General features: G+C 42.1%; 1 long non-coding RNA gene across 1 annotated transcript; it reads right to left on the bottom strand.

Annotated features, from left to right (window-relative positions):
* Positions 1 to 652: 652 nt before the first annotated feature.
* Positions 653 to 9,073, bottom strand: LOC131509847 (uncharacterized). The gene is made up of 2 exons (XR_009260719.1): positions 4,178 to 9,073; positions 653 to 2,661 (listed from the first exon to the last, which is right to left on the bottom strand). It is a non-coding gene; the product is annotated as an uncharacterized LOC131509847 (long non-coding RNA).
* Between the last annotated feature and the right edge of the window lie 41 nt (positions 9,074 to 9,114).

Genomic DNA, 9,114 nt, shown 5'->3' with positions numbered 1-9,114 from the left:
AAAATAGTAGGAAGACTTTCAGGAAACTGCCAAAACTGTAGGTTCTGGTATATCCATGTTAGATATGGCTCAGGTCTCCACTGCATGGGCCCAAAGCCGAAGATTGAAAAAACAGGAAGTATTTTTAAAAGGTCTGTAAAATACCAACAAGTCCAGTAAAGCTTATGAGTGTTTAACATTAGTGAGTTAAGCATAAAGATAGATATCCTTATTTTCAACACAGCTTTTCCCAAGTTTAGGTGAGGTGTTTTGTGGGAATTTCAGGGGATATGGTGAAAGTTTTGTACCTTGGTACATTTCTTTTTTTTTAAAGCTCAGAGGAAACAGGTCTCTCCTGCACCAAATTTTAAGAATGTACATACAGGGCACCTAGGTGGCTCAGTCGGTTGAACGTCGGACTTGAATTCAGCTCAGGTCATGATCCTACCCTCATGGGATCCAACCTCCACACGAGCATAGAGCTGGGTTAAGATTCTCTCTAGTGTCCAACTTCAGCTCAAATCGTGATCTCATGGTTTATGCTGAGCCCTGCATTGGGCTCCTTGTTGTCAGTACAGAACCAGCTTTGCATCTTCTGTCTCCCTCCCCCTGCCCCTCTGCTGGTGATGGTTCTTTCCCAAAAATAAACATATAAAAAAGAAAAAAGATGCACTCACAGAAGTAACTTTATTTTCGACAGTGATGCTGTTTTACATTATTCCAACTCATTTACATGTCTGCCTTAATAGAAGGCACTGGATTTTTATCTTCACATTCAATTGGTTGAGATATGTTAACTTATTTGCAACTTTTTTTTGTCATTTCATGTATTGGTCATTTGGAAATTACGGTTTACTGAGTTACATAAACCTCCCGAGCCCTGGTCCAGCTTATAATTTCTACAAATCATATTTATATCACTACTTAGCTCATTAAAAAAAAAAACCAAAAACCCAAAGTTCCTTTAATCATTAGGAAGAGAAGCTCCTGATAGTGGGTATAAGTTTTCCCAAATTCTAATTTTCACTTCAGACTTTGAGTTTATCACTGACAAGTGCTGTCAACTGTTTTTCTTTGAAAGGTATTTCTTTACACTTAAAAATGTCTGCCAGGGGCGCCTGGGTGGCTCAGTCGGTTAGGCCTCTTGACTTTGGCTCAGGCCACCATCTCGCGCTCTGAGTTCGAGCCCTGCATCAGGCTCTGCGCTGACAGCTCAGAGCCTGGAGCCTGTTTCAGATTCTGTGTCTCCCTCTCTCTCTAACCCTCCCCCGTTCATGCTCTGTCTCTCTGTCTCAAAAATAAATAAATGTTAAAAAAAATTTTTTAAATGTCAGCCAGATAGCCAACTCTGACAGTCATTGAAGTAAAAATGCTGTGAAAAGAAAATCACTAATTCAGCCTGCAAGTCAATCACATGACCGCTTTTTCATAAGACAACCACTTGTACTTTAAACAAGCTTAAGTCCTATATGCAAACTTTGCATTTCAGTACTCATACTAAGACAGGGAAGGAGGCAAACCATAAGAGACTCTTAAATACTGAGAACAGGGTTGATGGGTGGTGCGGGAGAGGGGAAAGTGGGTGATGCGCATTGAGGAGGGCACCTATTGGGATGAGCACTGGGTGTTGTATGGAAACCAAATTGACAACAAATTACACATTAAAAAAAATAATAAAGTTCCATACTCAAGGTCCAGGTTTCATAAAATAATTTTACTGTTTTCACAGGAAAACTGAAACTCCTACCACCCCTTCCCCTTCCAATGCATGGCAGTCAATACTATAGTTTGATGCCACTGCCTTGATTAATGCCGAGATGCAGGCAGCTTGACCAACTTTTGCTTTTTCACTGTTAGTGAAAATATCAGGATAAACCAGAGGATTTTAAAGAGTTGTTAAAGGGATGCCTGGCTGGCTCAGTCGACAGAGGATACAAATTTTCATCTCAGGGTTTGTGAGCTCAAGCCCCACACTGGTGTAGAGATTACTAAATAAAATAATTAAATTACTCAACACTTTAGCTGGTTTAGGACATGTTGGGTTTGTTGCCAAGCTTTGACAGAATAGTCTCTGACTAGCTGATGCAAGACAAATACATGCAAAATAACAAGCCCAGCCATGTTTCTCAGGCTTAAATATACTTCTACAGGCGAGGTATTAACCCAGACTTCAAGTCTGCAACACAGTGTTTAACATGACCATGTACTGTTGAAAAAAATGGCACTGCCGTGATTTTTACTTTTCAACCAGCAGACAATCAGGAATGTCAACTGTGTATATGGCTGTTTGTAAAGTTTCTCAGCTATTGTGGAATGTTTCTCCAGCCCATATAATATAGTAACTCATCCTTTAAGATATTTCTGTCACTTTTTCTTAGTTTCTTTGCAGTTGATTCTTCCTATGAGAACTGTGCAATATATTACTGTTTAATCTTTTTTCCATTTTTAGACATAGATAGTGGGTGTGGGTTGAACAAGTAGTCTTACAATTTTTTAAACCCAGTGACCCATTCTTTAAAAAATACAGGGGTGCCTGAGTGACTCAGTTGGTTAAGCGTCTGACTCTTGATCTTGCCTCAGGTCATCATCTTGCAGTTCATGTAGGGCTCTGTGCTGACAGTGTGGAGCCTGCTTGGGATTCTCTTTCCCTCTGTGACACTCCCACACTTGCACATGTGCTCTCTCAAAAAAAAAAAAAAAAAATTATATATATATATATATATACACATGTAATTAGTTTTAGAATAAAGTTACTCTTAAAAAGTTGTATTTAGATTTAAAAATTTAGAAGTTTTAAGGAAATATTTAAAACATTGCAGCAACAGAAAGTACTTACATTTATGCTTAGGCAAAACGAAAATTATAGGATTTCAAAATAACAATTGCACAATACTGGGGGTTGCTGGGATTGTAGAAGGTATAACCTAAAAACTAATTTCTAGAAATGTAAATATTCACACCCTAAATACACCGCCTTAAGAAATTCTAGATAATTCAATATATACAGCACCCTTTGATTAGTATCAGTGAGGTCATCACACATTGTATAACCCCTGCACACTTGTGAGAATGAGCTGAAAAGGTAAATAACATCATCTCAGTATTAGGAAAGTTTTGACCCTGAAGGCCTCTTTAAGCAACAAGGACACAGCCAGAAAAAAGCACGGTCCTGTCCTCAAGGAGCAATCTAAAAAGGTGGGGGAAAACTTGAATCACACAATTAGTAACTTAATTATAATGGTCAGAAGTGCTGTGACAACATTCAAGTGAGAGACCCAATGTAGCAGAGCTGAGGGCACCAAGGTAGGCTTCCTTAAGAAGTGTGCTGAGACAGTTCTCAGCAATTGACATGGTCAGTTATTGAGTCCTTTCGCTTCTTTCCATTTTGATTGCCATCACTCTACACCAAATCACCCCATACCTCATGTCTGAACTACTGTAAAAGAACTTCAAATTTCTCCATCCCTGGAACCCATCTGGTATCCTGTAGTCAGATTAATTTCCTAAAAGACTGTTTCCAATAGAGAAAGGTAGTACCATACACCGATAAGGAATACTGACTAAGCAAATCAGACCAGTTTGAATCTAGAATCCCTGGCCCTTAACAGATTAAGGTTTTTCAACCTCAAGGAGTTCTAGTTTTCTACTCTGGAAGATGGGGTTTTATGTATGAGGACCACACTAAATACACTGGCAGTTTAGCACACTATGTGTTACAGAAGTGGCATTCCATGATTATTCATTTCTTCTAACCCAACTATTTACGTTAGGCTTTGCCTATAGCAGGCACTAGAACCATGTTGTCATTATTTATTATAGTAAATAGTTTGGGAAGAGATTTTTAACCAAAGGTCAGGAAAAAGAGGAAAGGTTATGAAGAATGTTGACTGACTTGACCAGAATCCATACCCTAGAGGTGGGGTTAGGTTAGTTGGCTAGTAAAATAATCAATTCTATAAACATAATCTGAAAATATGTTACTGCTGTCAACAGGAAGATCCAATATTAAACATGTTTAAAAAAAACACAAAAACTAAAAAATAGGATGACTAAGTGCCAGGGCAAATTGGTAAAAATCGGTGTTAACTGTGAACTCAAGGCAAAAACCTGGAAAGCAAGATTATTAAATGTAATCATGACTATGAGATGCAATCAAAGAGGCAGAAATAGCCTCTGTAATCACCAAGAAGGTATATACCACGATATCAGGACACTCAGGTTCAACCCTGGCCCATTGGATAAAATAAACCTCAATGTTTAATTCCATGCTACTAACAGCTCTCTAATAATCCAGTTTCTTACCCACTCCATCAAGAATGGGGAGTCATGGATAAGGAAAAAAAAGTCTTCTGAAATATGTCCTCCAGCATATAGTAGTATGCCAGTAGGTAAAATAACAAAAAATTCCCAGCCTGCCAAAGTGCTCTACATAAGATTGGCCTAAAAATAGTCAAAGTAGTCTTATCCTTGTGATGCTGATCCCTATCAAATTCTGGATTAACAGTTGCAAAGCATAATGATACCAAACCTCCTCTTTGCATAAAAAATACATGGCAGGAACATTATGTGGCTCAAATTTTGCCAATCTAAAAAAATGTAAAAAGCCTTTACAAAACCTTCAACTTTCTCAAAGTAAGAAGTGTTCAATATACTTTTGTCCTAGAAGCATAAGAAACAATATGGCTTGGGGTCATATAGGGTGGCTCAGTCGGTTGAGCATCCAACTCTTGATTTTGGCTCAGGTGGTGATCCCAGGGTTGTGGGATAAAGCCCCAAGCACTGCATCAGGCTTCGTGCTGAAAGTGGAGCCTAAGATTCTCTCTCTTCCTCTGCCCCTCTCTCCTGCTCACATGCTCTGTAAAAAAACAAAAACAAAAAACAAACACAGAACATGGCTCTATTACAAAAGGAGATAGATAGCTGGTTTATTAAAAAATAAAGCCAAAGGAAGTGAAGCACAGGAAGAGGATAAGTGCAATGGTTTATACAGGAAACCCAAGGAAGAGCTCAACATTGGACAGATGCATTCAGAGACCATGATGCAGTAGTCTCTTCTATAAATAGAATGAGACTTGGGTTAAGTATGACCCTAAAATTTCTCCATAAAAGGAGACATGTGTCTGTGTTTTGTAGACTTTGCTATTATTTGAAAACCAATTTTACATATAAATTAATAAAACCAACATTTATTAAGTACCCAGCTCTGTGTTCAGGCATTGGGGAATCAAAAATAAGTCCCTGAGGAATGCATTTATTGGGAAAACAGACAAGAAAGGCAATACTATGGTTTTTTAAAAATGTATTTGGAATATTTAGTATCTGTTTTACAAAAAAAAACAATCTGACCTGCAAGTTTCCAAAATGTATTAAACATCAGTACTCATTGTCTCAACATGTTTTTCCATTCATTCAGTTTTTTGAAAGGGAAAAAAAAAGTTGAGGGAAAAAATTACAAAGTAAAGAACACACAAAATATTAGAGGTCTCTCTGAAACTGCAACCATTTTTGTCAGATATATAGGTGTACTATAGCCCAGGGGCTGTATATCCAGTGTGGTCCCTGAGTCCCCAATATCAGAAGGAAATAAGGAACTCGGTACGGAATTCCAGTGCCTCCCACCCCTCTGCCTTAACTGGATTCAGAATCTTTGGGTATGGGACTGGAAGTCTGCACTAAACAGTAACTGGTGTGCACTGACCGGTTTTAAGATTCCCATCCTAAGGGTCTTATAAGTGTAAGAAATTTTAAGTAAAAAAATTGTCATTTACAACAGGTTATATTAGCAGATAAATCAAATATTTTGGTGTTAGGATATATCTATTAATTTACACTTTATCAGGATGAAACTTCCATATGACAGGCATATGACACTTAGGCCCTGGCCTCCTCTGATGAAGTTTCTCCAAAAACGAAACCTTATAGGACTGAAATTTAGGCCTGGTTTCATTGGCATCAGATATAGTCCCTATTCCTAGCTAAACTTCTGTCACTATTATGGTTTAATGAAATCCCACTTTCCTAAAATTCATTACACATTGGTTTTTGAAATCCAAACTAGTCAACGCCTGCTTTGCTTTCTCAACATACTGTTGTCCAAGGAAGGTTTAAAGTAACGGCTTGTTGAATTTGGCTCTCAGCTAAGTACAGCTAAAGTGTACAGATAAAGGTAAAACAAGCAGGGAAGATAAAAATAAACTAAATAGGCCAACTTTTGCTTCCTTAGTGCTCAGCATTAAGAGAAAGTTATCAACATTCACATTAAGTATTCAGCAACCCACAACACAAGTTTGTGGCCACAGCTACAATTTATACTGTGGCAATTTAAATTACATAAAGTTGAAAATTCAGTTCTTTAGTCACACTAGCCACATTTCCAGTGCAACAGTAATATAGGGTTAGTGGCTACTACATTGGTTGGCAAAAAGGCAGAACATTCCCATCCCTGCAGATTCTATTGGACAGTACTAATCTAGAGCACAAGCTTACAAAACTATTCAGAGATCAATAACCTATCAAACCTTATAAAGACATCTACATGTCACCCATTCCATTTTTCTTAGGATTGGCAAGGCATCAAGGCACATTCTAGCAGCTTAGTGGTACAAGACTCAACAAGAACCTGTGCCCTCAAGAAGCTCTGAATAGTTAAGAGAATTTAAACAAGCAATAACAACCTGAGAAATGCTGATTCAACCTGCTGAGATCAGGAGAAAGCACTGCTAACCTTTCTTTAGAGGTGTTTGGCTTATAGGATGATAGATCACAGAAGTCAAGATCATAGGGGAGAGGGTATTTGAAAAGTAAGGAGCGCCGAGGGCACTGTTCCATAAGGAACCAGCCTACAAAGAGGTATGACAACGTCACTATGATTTGGGTAAACGATCAGTCCAGAATGACTCGAGAGGTCTGTGTAGAAAACTGTAGCAAATGAACAAGTTGTTGACAAAAGCCAATTGAGGGACCTTGTACATCGCGTTCATGTTGATGAATTCATAATTCATCCTGTGAGTAGTTAGAAGCCAGTTAAGAGTTGCATCAGTCATTATTGGCTCTACCTCTATGTTAGGACAATTGTCCCAACAACACAGAAGATGCTACCAGGAGGCAGAGACACCAGTTTGGAAGCTATCAACATTAAGGCAATCAAGCCCAGTTACTAACTGATGAAAAATAAATAAAGGTGGATTAAGAGACATTCAAAGGAGGTAAAAGGGAGATATTGCTGAACCTCATATCAAATTCTCAGTAAGGCAGTACTCAAGGTCATCTGGACTGTGAAGAGGATCAAGGAATAGAATCCTAGTTGAGGACAAAGATAAAATGTAAAACAAGGTAAACATTCCAGAAAATCCATAAAGGAGGAATAAATGATTTGCTGGGTAAGGGTGAGGCCTCTGCTCAAACTGTGTAGCCTTAATTGGTGGTACATCCAATCTGTCTGGTTTCACAACTCACCTGGCTGCAAAAAACAGGACAGGAGAAAGCCAATGTTATGTCTGGGGGCTGAAAGAGCAAGTACAACAAATACAAAATAGTCTCAAAGTAGGAGTGTGAATTGCTAAGATCCTTAACCCTAGGGATGCAAGGGAAGGGGTCTTAAATATTTAAGATTACTATTTAATCTGAAATGCTCTATTTCGGTGGTGTAAGCAAGGTCTTCAAAGGTGGTAAAAACCTCTGATAGTCATGCCTTTAATCTATTTCCTTTTATCTACAGGAAAAATACTACAAAAAGGATCCTGAAGTTGTAATAACACGCAGTTTTGCTGCATAAAATCAGCCCAAGGTGAACGCCTGGACTCCCATTTCCCTCCTCCACCCCTATTATAATTACTTTGTGACACAAACTCAAGTCTGTGGGAAGAGAGAAATCTTACACCTGCTCAGTCTCCCTGCAGGACAACGCCCAGGCACCAGGTTAAGCCTGGGCAAGAGTCCCGCCCACAATCGAGAAGCAGCGACTTGACATGGAGGCTATGACGAGATCGCGGGGGAGGGAGGGATTCTTCTAGGCCCAGGGCGGTCCTTAGGAGACAGGAGGCAGCAAAGAACTCCCATAAAGGTATTGCAGCACTCCCCTCCCCCTACCGAGAAGGGTGCGGCCTTCACTCCGCCTCCTCCACTGCAGATCCCTCAGGATTGCAGCTCGCGCCGATTTTTGGAGAACACGCACCTCTCTCCCACAAACCAGCAAGACTGACCCCCGCTCCTTTCCCCCACCCCCGCGAGTCCGAGAGCAGATCCGGCTTGTCTCGTCCTTAAGGTGGCGGGCGCCCGGGGCGGAGCCGCCGTCGCCGCCACCCAGAAGCCTCAACCCAGCAGCCCGCCTCCGCCTCCAGCGCGCGCTTCCTGCCACGTTGCGCAGGGGCGCAGGGCCAGACACTGCGGCGCTGGGCCTTGGGAAGGACCGTACCAACGACCGCCTCCCCGCCACCCCTACCGAACCGCTCAGTGGTTTCGCTCATTTGGGACCCGAGCCAATGGCAAGGGGCCGTTCCCCGGGCTTCAGTAACCAATCAGACGCCGAAGCCTAGCAGGCGGCGGGTAAACCGACTCCTTCCAAGGAAGGGGCGGGTGGCCAGACGCCCGCGCGGGAGGCACTTTCCCTGACACCCCCCCCCCCCACCGCGGGAGGTCGACCGCGCCCGCTCCTCCAGCCCTCTCCCCACCCCAACTACCTACCCATCCCACCCAGGGAGCAACGCGAGAGTCCCCAAGCGGCTGCGCACTCTCGAGGCTGTAACTGACAGGCGCTTTACTCCAACCAAAACACGCCATTTGTGTTTTCACACACGGCGGGAGGAAAAGCGGCCAATCAGTGACAAGAGGTGAGCCGGAAGCGCTCCTCCCTCTGCAGGAGCAATGGCTCCATCCGGATTCGAGCCTTTTCCGCTCTTCTCCCTCCCCCTCCGGTTGCCGCAGGGCGGGCCGCACTCCTGCCTGCCTCTGACCACCTCCTTCCCTTCCAGCTTAACAAACGTTACATTCCCGACTTCCCGAGGGGGAAGGCAAACCCCATCTATCGGCCAGACCGCCTCAACCACCCATCTCCCCCAATCCACCGGACCCCCCCCCTCCCACCAGAGTCCCGCTCCCCTACCTAGCCGAAGCTCTCTGAGGAGCCGGAGCCCCAGA

The sequence above is a fragment of the Neofelis nebulosa genome, chromosome 4 (assembly GCF_028018385.1).
Source record: "Neofelis nebulosa isolate mNeoNeb1 chromosome 4, mNeoNeb1.pri, whole genome shotgun sequence".
Taxonomy (NCBI): domain Eukaryota; kingdom Metazoa; phylum Chordata; class Mammalia; order Carnivora; family Felidae; genus Neofelis; species Neofelis nebulosa.
The sequence above is the reverse complement of the archived record's forward strand: the minus strand, read 5'-3'. Positions and strand labels throughout refer to the sequence as shown.